General features: G+C 33.4%; 1 pseudogene; it reads left to right on the top strand.

Annotated features, from left to right (window-relative positions):
- Window positions 1-1,323: 1,323 nt before the first annotated feature.
- Window positions 1,324-8,606, top strand: LOC128172363 (uncharacterized; annotated as a pseudogene).
- Window positions 8,607-15,261: the final 6,655 nt, after the last annotated feature.

The raw sequence follows: 15,261 nt of genomic DNA, 5'->3' as shown, positions 1-15,261 counted from the left end.
TCATACATCTTATTGAATTTGGGTAAATAGCTAGCACATCATTAATTAATTAGGCTGACTAATATTAGTGTCAGGTGGTATGATAATATAAGTAGACTGGAAAACAATGTAGGCGTAAACAATTGTGGAAAAAACCGAAGAACATACTTTTACAATGTCTAATGATTATGTATCCATAAGTAATGTAAAGTTGTTTTAGTGTTCATTAAAGATACAATTTTCCTATCTACATTATTTATAAATACAAATTCAAAGTTATGTAATTAAAGGTAACAATTCACTTCCCCCAATGATATGAGAGAGAACCGAAAAAATAAACACACTGTTTCACATTTATGATATTAATTTTACTACATTAGTAGATGAATACAATAATGCAATTATGTATAGATTAGTACAGTGTTAAAAAAGTTCTGAACAAGTTATGCATGCTGTTCTGGATATTCATCAGTTGGGTTTAAAGAGTACTTAAATAAGTACTTAAATAACTTAAATAACTACTTAAAATAAGTACATCATTGACCAATAATGACAAATAGCTTAATATTGCATTTGGCCTAGTTAAAGGTCTTGCCGGTAGCGATTAGACCTTATCTATTAATGATGCAATTATGTATGGCGAGCCGTATTACAAAAAACATACACCATTTAAAAGGGTCATACTGATTACATAAACGTATCACTATTGGTTGAGAACCACATAAGAAATAACAATTATATCAACAATGGTCAAAGATGCATTTACTTTGTGTTTTCCTTTACATCATAGGTAAGTGAGCATTGCGGCCATTAATGCTAACACTTCGGAATTGTATCATTAATGGATGGCTAGGTAGTTCGTTCATTATAAAATTATCAAAGAATTGACCAATAATACAATAACATATCAATATTGAACACTGTAACATAAGAGGGTTGCCACAACACTTTTTTGTCGAGTCAATCATTTGTCTATTAATTAATTTCGTTTTAAGAGTTTCATACATCTTTCTTTTCTTGAGTAAAAAATTTAATACAAACGTCTGCATGTCACGTCAAGAATGAAATTGAGTGTATCACTTAGTATTCTACTTAGCTTTTTCTTATGTTTTTCCTGTTTTTAATTGCTATGTTGCTTATACTTTAATAATATTCAAATATACTTTTTGAAGTCAGAAAAGGGTTTTTCAAATTTATCATTGTCAAAAGTCATCTAGTCCTAAAACATGATGTTGATCCTAAAGTGTAATAAAATATATATTTTCACGCATTTCCTTTTATTTGTTCCGTTAAATTAGTCGTGTAAGGTTCATGATTTACATATAGGAGGAAGTTTAATTTTTATTGTTGATGCTCATTGTTAACTCAGGTTCTTCCTGAATCAGACAAAAACATTTGGGGCGTAGTTAGAATTCCTGATTTATATTTGCAGTGCGTCTTCATAGTCGATATTCACAGATGATTTCTTTGTGCATTGTTGTTTTAGGTCTGCCTGGCCTTGTTCAAGGTTAGTTGATATATTTAAAAGTACATTTTTGTCATATTATAAATTAAAATGCAGTTTGTTGTTTACATAAAATGGAGCACACATAATTTCCTGGAAGTCAGTAAAATATGTCATTCCTGTATATCATATCACTTTATCATGGTCCCAGGAAAGAACCCTGAAATGTATTGCTATTTTTTTTAACGTTATTAAGGATTTTGAACTTTTCTTAAAAATGCATAATAAGTATCGCCAAATTTTATATTCATTAATAATTTGAATACATGTAAGTTATCAAATTTAGAACTCTTGTATTAAAATATTAGTAAAAATTTAGATAGTTATAAAGAAGACTCTTAACCTTACAAAAGAGGACATCACCGACTAGTAGTAATATGTCCTATTCCAATATATCATACTGTTGGTATCAATTTTCATGGATTCAGTAAAAAATCTCAGTTTCCAGGATACGTTATTTTGTGACTGAATTTTCTATAAATACAACTTGTTAGTAGAAATCCCACTTCCATTTACTCATTTTTCTTTGTGGATCAACTTTAGAACGAAATCTACGAGAATTGGTATTCAACACATACTGCGAATTCCTTATTTTACGCGAGAATTTAATTCTGCGATATAACTGTTTTTCATCAAATCGCAAGAATATTGTATCGCAAACGCTGAGTTTTTATATTTTTTTTATTATGGTTTAAATGCGTCCGAAATATAAAAGGGAGATTTAAAAATCCGCCTGATGTGCTTCTTGGAATTTTACGCGGATATTAATTTCTCGCTTATTTATAGAAATTAACAGTATTAATGAAACCACAATATTCAGATCAGCCCATTTGCACATCGTAGAACATTTTATTTAATTTCAAAAAATAAAAACATTTCTTTCATTTTCAGGTCTAGAAATATCATCAAAGTTTATGTCTGGCGATGTGATATTCATTTGGGCCCCTTCCCCTGATTCCCCTGCGTTCGAGGTACTGATAACGTTGGATACAGTCTCAAGTAGCTGGACTCGGGTTAACGATACACAGTACACTGTTAGAAGCGCCTTGTTATATAAAGCAATCAACATCAGACTAAGATCATTGACATCTGAGCAGGAAGAAAGTGAAAGGACGTTCAGAGGTACAGTTTATTTTTTGAAAAAAAAAATATTTCTGTGGTTAAAATAGATCAGTTTAAGCATGAACTGAACCTATTAATATAAATAGCGCATACAGGGATACTAGGAAATTATTGTGTTTTACAAATAGATATGTGTATAGTTAAATTGCACGTTTTTAGCAATTTATTTCAATGCTTAAAATCAATTTAATTCAACTGCTTTTGTTCAAACTAAGTATCATCAGTGTACTGTGTAAGTAATGCATGTCTCGAACAGGCACAGAACGATTGTTGAAGTCTTTTCACGTACTAAATGAGTTTGGAGTTAGCAACGCATGTCCACGTGATCAAATTGTTAAGGAAAATTCATACTCACATTGAAAAAATAATGAGGTCAAAATCTTTTTAAGTTATTATGATTTATTCTACCTCCTAAGTTAAAAAGAGTGCTCTTCGTTGCTTACAAGAATTCAACTGAATATAGAACATCGCTATTTGTATCATTTCTATGAAAAATGACAATATCAAACCGTCTGCTATCTCAAAAATCCATAAAACTATTTTGATTTACACGTAGATATCCGATTTAATTCGATGAAGGATAGGCTATACAAATGTTTTGCTGAATGTGTGAATTTCATATATAATGAAAATTGATAAATATAAAAGCTGTATAGATAAATAAGATCGCCATAAATTCGTAAATATATAACAAAACGTTTGCAAACTTATGTCATACAACAAAAGTTTACTAGTTTGGAACATATTCATCGTATGTATGCAAAATATAAATTTTAAAGTAGTGATCTTTTGCAGTCTCTCAAGTTAAAACGCAGATAGGAGACAATGCGAACGTAACTTGGATAGCTCATTATTTCCCATCTTCCGGTCAATATAACGTTTACCACACATATCAAGTCAACAGAAGTATATTCACCATTAGCAACAGTGGAGTACATTATAATGAAATTGATAGGCAGTCACCCAAGTACCAGTATCTTACCAGGCCACTTGATTCAACCAATATCGCGTTTCTGATACGGAACACGACATTGGAGGATTCTGGGTATTATGCCGGGGGAGTGTCCTCTGAAGCTGCGTGGATGGAAGGGGGCGTTGTTCTTATTGTTCTGGGTATGTCGTTTGCATAGCAATATAATGCGAAAACATATGCTTGAACATTAAATTGTATTTGTGTAGTGTTATTTACTTATAAACAAAACACTATTTAAATAGAATTATACACATTTCTGTTGAATTATGTTTTTTTAAAAGGTCTTCTGAGGTAAAAAAAAAAAACTGACTGTTTGCTATTTGTGCCATGCAAATTTCTATTATCAATATTTTAAGTATTATCGTTCGATTTTTTTCTTCATACTCTGCTAAATACGCTTAATATTTGGCTTTGAGCATTGGTAAGAGTATGTTTTGAAAAGAAATACAAAGACTTTGCTCTTAATTAGAGAAAATATATTTGAAAAACAAAGATGTTCACAGACGAAAACACAAAAGAAGATTTCATTTTGATAGATTTGATAAGAAGAATAATCTTTGATTGTAATGATCAGGACCCATTGATCATTGAGTTTGCTGGATAAACAACTAACATATGATGAATTATTATCAGTAGCTGTAATATATCCAGCAATGTAACGTAAGGAAACTGAATTATTAATCATAAACCAAACGCAGTGATTAAATTATAATCAATTTTATTTTTGGTACTGCAAAGGCGGACCTCTTGTGGTCGTATTTTAGCGATAGGGCATTATTAAAAAAACATACTTAGTTGCAAACCCATATTACTACTTCTAGTCGCAAACTCTTGGTCTGTTATGTTAACACATGTCTTTTTTATACAGTTGCCATTACCATTTATTAACCCCTGATGTGGTTGAATAGTATGCGGAGAATGCACTCTTTGAGCCCATTGTTTCATACATAGTTTGCTAAATAATTGGATTTCTACATAGTTTCCCTGGTTTTAAAAAAATTCAGTGACCATTTAACATTATCTTTCTTTGAGCTTATATTTCATTAAAACGAATATGCGCAAAAGATATATTTTACCAACCCAATGCCAATGTGAATTGAGATTTGTTAATTTATTCCTTTTGCTGATGAAAATGTTTTATAGTCAACAACACATCTTTATTTAAAGTAAGATAATCATTTTTTTGTAATTGTGGTGCATTTTAATAAACCTTCAAAACCAAATATTAAGGGAGACACGGACAAAATGATAAATACGTATACTGCGCTGACATGCTCCAGTAATCCAACATCAGCCCCTGCCTACTATTCAAAGCTTGTCATCTTGTCTTACATCTGGTTTGTCAATGACACAAAGATGGATGGAGTAACAGATCAGACTCTGCGATTTAAGATCACCAGAGGTCACAAATACAATCGGTACTCGTGTGCAGCAACAGAAGACAAACTGCAGTCAGATCGAAGCAATACAGTACAGATAAATCCTCTGTGTAAGACACCGCGTCATTACAATCAGTAAAAACATTAGAGAGAGAGAGAGAGAGAGAGAGAGAGAGAGAGAGAGAGAGAGAGAGAGAGAGAAAAAAAAGTGTAAGACACCACGTTACTGTAAAGCGATATTGTTATCAAGCAATGAAGGTTCTATAGTAGTATCATGCCAAATTTTGAGATCAGGAAATAAGATAAATATTATGAAGTACATAAAGTGTTTTAGGTTTTAAAACCTCACGTATCTTCTTTTTATACGAATACACATTGAATATATTGAATGTTAATGGCCTCTTCATTGCACGTCTTCAAATATTTTGTATTTGATCATTCAATGGTTTCTGTACGAATGTGTCATTTTTGTAAAAAGTCAACATTTTATACATACTCGGAGAGAGAGAGAGAGAGAGAGAGAGAGAGAGAGAAATAGAGAGAGAGAGTTAATTATCAATTATACGATAAGCTAATTTATAAATGATAGTTCTGAAATGCCCACATTTTTTCTATTATCCCTAGATGGACCAGAACAACTGATATTGACTCCACAACCCACATTAAACAGATTTAATACATTAACCATAAAGGAAGGGGAGACAATCGGTCCATATCAATGTAAAGCTGATTGTAACCCACCGTGTGACACAACCTGGAAATACATGAAGTCTACTGGATCTCTCCATGTCCTCTTAAATGACGGAATGTTAGTGCAACAACGAGTAAAAAGAAATGTTTCCTTGATAATTTGTGAAGCAAAATGGGGAATAGATACAGTGATAAACAAAAGTATCACTCTTGATGTTCAATGCAAGTTTTTTTGGTTTGTTGTTTTGTTTTGTTTTTGTTTTTTCTGTGTATTATCTTTACTTTTAAAGCTTTTCTCAAATTAACTGTAAGGGCTTTGTGAAAAAATCAAAATATTACCAGTTAAAACAAATAGAAATATTTATTTATTTTTCATACTATATCAAAATATCATTAAATTATGTTAATATTCTTTTATCACATATCATTATTAAGAAAAAATCAATTTCTATATCTCCTAAATGCAAACATTCTTGGATTTGTACATTTTTCTTCTTTTTGAAATTTACTTTTAACTACGATTGACTATCATTTGATGTAGTTGAATTGGATAAGTTTCCTATGTTTATTTTTAATTTATTTTTAGACCTAGGAAAACCAATTATCTTTATGAATGACATAATGACTTTTAACTGGGAAGAAAAGGAACACACACCATTGCAAATATCATGCTATGTGGACGGAAATCCACCTCCAACTATTCGACTGATTAGGGGTCAGGGGACCTCTAAAACTGAATTGGAAGAGAAAGAGGACAAATGGTTGAACTACACTATAGAATCATCCCAGTGCAATGATTCAGATAATTATATATGTGCTGGATCATCTTCAGCATTCAACAGGACTATGAAAGTATTCAAAGTCAACGTATTTTGTAAGAACCTTCACAATTTTCGTAAGATACGTGGATGAAATAGATTATAGTTAAATAGCCAAAAAAATAATCATGGTTTTTTTTTCATTCTGAATTCTTTGCATTCTTTACAGTATTATCATATCCATATTTTAGGTAAACCTAGAATTGACGACTCTGTATATTTCAAACCAATCTATGGTTCAAAAACCGGAAGCAATATCACAGTCAAAGTAACTGTTCCATTGGTTGGAATTTCACTTGGGTTTCTCCTAAATCAGAGCCGGTCAATACAATCATTTGCAAGGCGACGTTATTTACAAACACTGCATAGAAAGTACCGTAGAAATGTATGATCCGAATCATTTTGGAAACTATACATTGATGTACAACAGGGAAACAGTCGCAACAATTACAATTATTCCAGAGGGTATGGTGATAACTTTTACGTTAGTTGATATTTCAATCGTTTTAGTGGTATTCGATTTACCTTTGTACAGTAGTTTTCACATTAACTATTAACGTCATTTACATACTTTGATGTTTCAATCTTTTTCATGTTATTCAAGATAAGTTTCAATACATGTATAGTTCTATTTATGACATCATTTTACAGATAAGCCTTGTCCTCCTGTCAACGTCACTGTGTATTATATGACCGATGGTTACATAAATGTGACGTGGGTTTCAGAGTTCGATGGAGGACTCGAACAGTTATTTATTTTGTCATTAAAGGAAGGTGAAAACTGGAGAATAGTTGCAAATATAACCGATCCTGGAGAGGGCAAAGTAGCGCATGCCGAATTCGAACCATTGACCTCAGGAGAAGAACACTTGTTCCAATTGCAGAGCTGTAACAGTATCAATTGCTCTTCGTTTGTCGATGATATCAGGGTAACAGTAAAAGGTAGAAGCAAAATAAGCTAATATGTCCTCATTAGAATACTGTGTTGATGTGGCCTTTTGTCGATTGTATTAATTTTCTTGAGAAGGTTTGTTTTAAATATAATTTAAAAAAAAAGGATTCTAAACCTAAAATACTGTATATTTCTAATTAAAAGCGAGGAATTATTATCCGCAAAAATTGCAAAAAATACATCTAATAGATTTTAAAATCTTGTTTTCATATTTCGGACGTTTCGTAAACCATAATTAATAATGGAAAATACTTGGCGTTCGCGATTTAATATTCTCGTGATTTGATGATCGCGGAATTAAGTACCCGCGTAAAATAAGGAATCTATTCTTTATTATTTCCTTCTTTTATGGTCAATTTGTTTCCGACAATTCAGCATAGAGATGGTTGGGGCCATTTTCTGACCTTATTTGTTGTTTATTTTAGGGGATAAATTTGCGAAAACGAGTTTGACTGTCGTATTCATCACCTTTTCTTCTGTGATTGGATTGGTATTAGTAATGGTGGGAATATTTCTTTGCTTCAAAATAACACGTGGAAGTTTCCGTCAAACCGGCAAAGCTGGTGACAAAAACATTGATACAAAAAGCTATGGAATGACTCAACACTACGATGATTTACATGGTACAGATCGAGATGTGGCATATACGGCGTTACGACAATCAGAAAAGGAAGCTACATATGAAGACATGTAAACATACACAACAAATACGTGTGCCAAAATCTAAAACAATGATAATGGACTACGTTCGATATGGTCAAATATCTGCCACATTTTTTTCTTCTAATTTCAGATAGTATCGTATTAAAATCAAATCTCAATAAAATTATACAAAGGATATATATGACAATGAACTAGATATAAGTCTATATTACCCGATAGCCGCCCATATATGATGTCACTAAATTTCAATAAATCCTGCATTTTGCAATCAACTGAAAATTGTTTGCTTTTATATTTTGCCATTGATATTATAGAGTGCAAGTCTCCTGAAATACGACTTTTACATGTTTTTTGTTTATATTATTATATACATGATAGTTAAAATAAATACTTAAATAATCATTAATTTAACGATTCTCAGTCGAAAACAGTCGGATAAACATCATTTTATGCTCCTAAATATTATGCAACGTTCTGCTCTTAGGGTGTAAGGGAAATAACTCTCAATAAATCTCATTTTTACTAATGTATCCTCTTGAAATACTTCGCCAGGGGTAAAGCTTAAAGTTAATTCACAGTTCAGTATCCATAGTAAAACAACTCAGTAATTATAGGTCCAAAAAAATAAAAATGAACCATCCTCTTTCACAAACAACGGTGTCAACACTGCCTCTCTCTCTCTCTCCCTCTCAAATTAAATCGATCCTATATATATATATATATATATATATATATATATATATATATATATATATATATATATATATATATATATATATATATATATATATATATGCTAAAATCCCATTGCTCAGAATAAATTAGATATATAAACTAGAGCCGAGCTCGAGCAACGAGTAGGTATTCCGTCGCTCATTTGTATCGCAACAGGTTTGTCCATTAGTCTGATTAAAACACCCCCTTCTCCTAAAACTTGTCAAAGCCTGTTAGAACATGTATTGATGTATGTAAGCTCTAGACCGATAACTAGTATTAATTTGTATTACAACATCATACCACATAACTAAAATGATTTTTTTTATCAATATGCATATACCAATAAGTAAAATCCCCAAGAACACATATCTATTGCAATTAAATGCATACATTTTTGGGAGGCAAAAAAGCTGTTTGGGAGGCCTGCAAGTCAATTGAACTATGGTCTTTCAAAGAAATAAGAAACATGTCGATACTTGCAGTACTCTGATGATTTCTATAACGACTGACTTCATTGGATAATATAGTCATTTATCATTACTTTTAATCTAATCAAATTTTATTTAATCTTTAACTTTAAACTCTTAACTAATAATATCAGAGATATGAATAACTTATTAAGTTTTTTTCTATTCTGTTCATAACTATAGAAGTTTATCGTGTTCAACTAATTAGTTAATTAGTTAATTTTTAGCCACATTCTCAGATGACGATATCGCACCTTTAATGTGACAATGATGGACATCACATATTTAGACACTTATTTTTTAACAATTCACCACTGCAGTAAAAGCACCCTTTCAAATGTTACTCAGTTAAATAATAATTGATGATCTGAAGTCCTGGGGCAATTTTCTGAGCTATGTGCGCTGACGCGACACGAGATTTTCGGTCGCACGTAAAGCGGATTGAATTAGCATAGACTGCCCGAATAAACACACGGGTGGGAAAGTGACACACATTGAGGAGAAAAATTAACACACGTTAAGTTGTCGCCAAAAATTGGTTTTTGCCACATATTGAAAAAAAAATAAAACCCTTGCACTGTGATCATGTAACCGATAAAGTCTAAACAAACCTTGTTTAAAAACTTATGTGAACATTCTTAAAATAATCACTTAATCCCTCAATTCCGGACAATTCTTTTATCATGTCAGCTCTACTGCATGTGTTAAGTCGATATTAGGTTTTTTATCCGGCTTTGAACGCTTGGGAAGTGTTTCATTTTCGAATTTCTGCTAAATAATGTTTCCAATTTAGAGCGCGCACTCTCTATCTTTTTTTTGTGCAACCCTTTGAAAACGTCAACTACTTTCTACGATATCTGTAAAACCTCTCAGCAGTATTTAGCGGAAAAATTCGTTGGTAAATAAAAAAATCCTAAGTTGAAACACAAGTCAATCTTACATGTACCGGTCAAAATTTGAAATAAACACATAGTTGGGATCGTACAAAATATCAATAAACATGCACGTGTAATAAAGTACTGTAACGTGTTATCTACTGGGTTCTTTTCAAAGGAATAGGGTATTATATATATATTAATAATTTTCCTTTACTCTGCCTGATTATGAATGATTGGAATTTAAAACAAAATAATCAATGTATGGCGAGGTGTGTGTATGTGTCCTAGAGCAGGGGACCCTGCACCGTGCTACTTGTGAGAGTTCTTATTGTGTTCGTGGAGTACCAGGTTATTTCACCCTTATTCAGGATTACTTCTCCTGGTACCCCTCCACATTTCCTATCGCCTTCTCCAACCACTGGTGCTACTCACTTCAACCCTTGCTCTCTCTTTCTTTCGCTTCTTTTTGGACGTCTTTTCACTTCTGCTGCTAGATCAATTCTCTCTGAGAACATCTCAGCGCGTCCTTATATAACATTGGGTCGTTCCACCCGTCAAAGGGGTAACCAGCATTCTGGGAGAGTCCACTCTAGTCTCCTTAGTTACATATCTTTGAAGTTACCGAACGCTCAATCTTTCACTGTACACTACCCACGCCTCGATATACATGCGTCCCGCATGTCCAATGATCAGAGTACAAAGAATTTTTCGCATGTTTTTGGTGCTTCTTTTTTAACATAGCCCTGTACAATTCTGTTTGGTTTGCTGGGACGAACCTTGCCTCTAACGCCTCACAAAGGTCCCTATAAGCGCATGCATCGTCTGGACGCATATTCTCCAACACCGTTTGAGCTTGTCCTCGCAGAGATGCAGCAAGGTAAAGGATCTTTTGTTTATTATTCCACATGTTTATGTTACCACATGCCTCAAAATGAGCTCTATAATCAATCCACGAACAAGTGCCATCGAATATAGCTGGCTTCATCACAGTTTTTCCAATCTGCTGATTATCAATCATTTCATTTTTCATAGGTGTGACATTAGGACCCCAAGCCCTCGGTATACTAGACATTGTGTAACTGTCCTTAGCCAAGCTCCAAAAAACACTTGTCGGCGTAGACGTGGTTCGGGTTTCTGGCGACGTGAAATGAACACTAGGTGTTGAAGTCCTATGGTAGAATTCCTTATCTCCCTTTGTAAACCGCAGTGTAGACATATCTTCGCACAGATCATTTGCTCTGGCTTTTGGACGTGCACCCTTTTCATCCGGTCCATATAATTCATAACTTGGACTTCCATGCAAATATCGTCTGTTCAGCTCCGCCATAGTATCATCTTGCGGTCGTTGTGCACCTGCATCTGTATAACTCAAGTCACTCACCGGAGATGACTTAGTCACCTTGGTAGGGGATTGCTTATGCATCATCATCTGCAACTTTTCTTTCAATCTTTGTCTCTCTGCATCGATTTTCTCAAGATCTGCTAACAACTCCTGCTCATCATCCATGTTTAAAAGTGTACTAATTCACCAAATATCTCAAATTGATCACGTTTCCTTGTACCTTGTTCACGGGAACCAGGTGTTCTCTAAAATACTTTTAGAACTTAGTACCTTCAATTCTGTATGCAGTAGCCCGGTGCACAGAACACAGTACCCTTTATCCTGCACACATTATCCTAGTGCACAACACACAGTAAATTTCAATGCGACCTGGTAAGTTTACTTCACTCGGTACCACAGTACCACAGCGATACTCGGTTACAAACTGCACTCAGTCACCAGCTACAGCAAGTCACACAAAAACAAAAATTTCAAACACAATGATTAATTTATCAAAAATCAAATGATCAAATTTACCCTATCCCTTGACCGGCTACCACCAAAATGTAACGTGTTATCTACTGGGTTCTTCTCAAGGGAAAAGGGTATTATATATATATTAATAATTTTCCTTTACTCTGCCTGATTATGAATGATTAAATTTAAAACAAAAAAATCAATGTAAGGCGAGGTGTGTGTATGTGTCCTAGAGCCGGGGACCCTGCACCGTGCTACTTGTCAGAGTTCTTATTGCGTTCGTGGAGTACCAGGTTATTTCACCCTTATTCAGGATTACTTCTCCTGGTACCCCTCCACAATTCCACTCGACTTCTCCAACCACTGGTGCTACTCACTTCAACCCTTGCTCTCTCTTTCTTTCGCTTCTTTTTGGACGTCTTTTCACTTCTGCTGCTAGATCATTTCTCTCTGAAAACATCTCAGTGCGTCCGTATATAACATTGGGTCGTTCCACCCGTCAAAGGGGTAACCAGCATTCTGGGAGAGTCCACTCTAGTCTCCTTATTTAAATCCCTTTGAAGTTACCGAACGCTCAATCTTTCACCGTTACAGTACATGTAGAAAAACGCGAAGCTACCGCAGAACACTTCTCCATTCGCGCGAGATCTCCTTGGCTACGTGCCGGGGTGATCATCATTTTAAGGTTTAATCTTTGTTGTTTTTCGTTGTTTATCTAAAACATTATTAGTATAGTTTTTAGAACATTTTAGACTTACAAATTCATAATTGATTTAAGTCTTACGATGTTCGTGATTTGTGATTTTATCGCTTTTATTAAGTTTCAGAAGGACTTCTAAATTAACACCCTAATGTTTAAATTGAAGATGAATAAACTTTTAGAACATAAAATTAAAACAGTTCTTGTATATAAACTCAAACAAGTATATCTTGTTATTAGATAACCGCTGACCTCTAGGTAATGCAGCCGCGACCGATCTCCTTGGCCTCGGATGAGGGATCGGATAACTTACGTAAAGGTTAAACCTATATAGAGAGCTCAGAACCCAGGAAGCAGTATGATGACTAAACTCTAATTGATACAAGTTTTACTCCCTTAAATCCCACAGTTGATCTATCTGTCTGATTTTGCTTCAGTTTGAGAATGGCATTGGTTTTATGAATAAGCATAACGATTTCTTAATTGACACTCTATCGTTTAATTCAAATAAACAAGAGTAAGCTTAAATGTGTAATCAATATAAAAACGATTCCTGTGTTTTGCGGCTAAATAAAATCACATATCACAGACGCAACTCTTGTGTATTAATTACCTGCTGACCGCTAGGTAGTCCAGCCGCGACCATGGCGACCGATTCTCTCGGCCGCGGGCGAGGGATTGGTTACGTTATGACGCACTCAACTAAGAATTTAGATCGATTTGAAATGCTTGCAGTGAAATGACTCAAATCTATTTCATGGAAGTTATTTTTTTTTCTAAAAAATTCAGATTATGTATCTCATTAGATAAGAAAAGGAACGTTTAATATATTTTCTCGTTTTCAATTTTCTTAACGGTTGTCAACTATAAGACTTAAACAGAGGTGACTCCAAAAAAAAAAGCCTGTAAGAAAAACATGTACAGCTGTTAATTTATGTCCGTTATACACACGAAGACTATTCGCTTACTTGCAATATGAAAACAGGTACATATTAACAAGACAAGCTTTTTAAACTCATATTATGCATTAACGGTACAAAACAATTTTGTAACGACATTGATGACAACATAATAAACAACTTTTTTTATCGACAGCTATAGCAAAATATGAACCATTTTTGAGTTATAAAGCGAAGACGTTTAAGGACTCTACACCCCTACTTTAAGGGGCCATCCCCTTTTCAGTGATGTCAAGTGAAAGCCCCTGATATTTTGCACATATTTTGTTATCTAAGTGTTCAGAGAAAATTTTAAACTAAAGAGCTACATGACAAAAACACAACCAAAAATCAGCATTTTTGAAACGCAAAATTAAAATTAATTTTTTGAAACCTTAAATGGTGAAAATTGTAAAAGCAAAACTCGGAGGACAACGTTCAAAGCATTTATTTTTTAAGATTTGTGACTTTGTAACACACGCTATTGGTTTCAGAGCCTTTTGGTGCACAGAATTGCCTATATTTTTTTGAAAAAAGAAAATAACTCGGTACCGGAAATATTTATTTTAACTATTTTCCCTAGATATTGAGAAATAGTTACTATCAATAAGCCCTGAAAATTTGAACTTTATAGGACAACAAACAAGCAAGATATATTCGAGTTTTAAAAATCATCGAGAAAAAAAAAGAATACAAAAAATATCAACAGAATCAGTACAAGGTATTCCGTTGAAAACGTAGGACCTTAAAAATTAATAACCATTGCTCGCAAGGTGCCGTGATTTTTGGGCACTTTACGCAGTACTGCGTAATTTCATTACAATTTAATTTTCAAAATAAGACAATCGCTATTATTCAATTTTTTTTTTATTTTAAGCCAGTATGTTACTAGCTTTTTACATACTTGTATTTAATATGGTTTTCACTATATTTAGTTTTATCTATAAACTCTCCGTATTTGGTGGCAAGAAATGAATCATACCGGATGTATTCCTTTGAAGTAGATTTTTTCTAATAATTAGAAACGAAAAATTAAAAACAGATTTAATGAGTTGAAAAAAGTGTATTAAAGTCTCAAACTCCAGGCAGTTTGATAAGAGACGAATTATTTTAGGGTAAGGAATTTTTAAAACTGTTCTTGATGACTTTTCTGCAATAAACATATCAAGCCAAAATTTAGAAAAAAAAGAATTGACATAGGCATGTTTTGATATACTGACATATATTAAATATATAATGATGTTGTGCAAGTAATTCGCTCATCTAGCAACTAAACACTTACGTATATTGAAACGGAAGTTAACTTCATCTGATTAGAAAACCCATTCATGACTTTTGACAAACAATGTATTGCTATACCGGCTACAGGATACTGAAAATGAGTTACTGAAAGCCATTCTAGAAAGGATCACGAAGAAAATGTTGCTGTCCTGTTAAAATCTAAGCAATACCAAAAGCTCCACGCCTATTGTTCTTTGAGTTATCAACAAACCATGCATTCCAGTACCGTTCTGTGGAATCCATTTGTTAAAATAAAGATATAATTTGAGTTCAATTCAGCTATTTAAACCACTTGCTTGTGTTATTTCATGCCATAAGAAGTTAAAAAAAAATATTGACATTAGACAGGGTTTTACACAACCTCCTCACGATCTGCACATTGCGGAAACCAATATCCGATAT

This window comes from Crassostrea angulata, chromosome 2 (assembly GCF_025612915.1).
Source record: "Crassostrea angulata isolate pt1a10 chromosome 2, ASM2561291v2, whole genome shotgun sequence".
In the NCBI taxonomy this organism is placed as follows: domain Eukaryota; kingdom Metazoa; phylum Mollusca; class Bivalvia; order Ostreida; family Ostreidae; genus Magallana; species Magallana angulata.
This window is presented reverse-complemented; position numbering and strand designations above follow the sequence as displayed.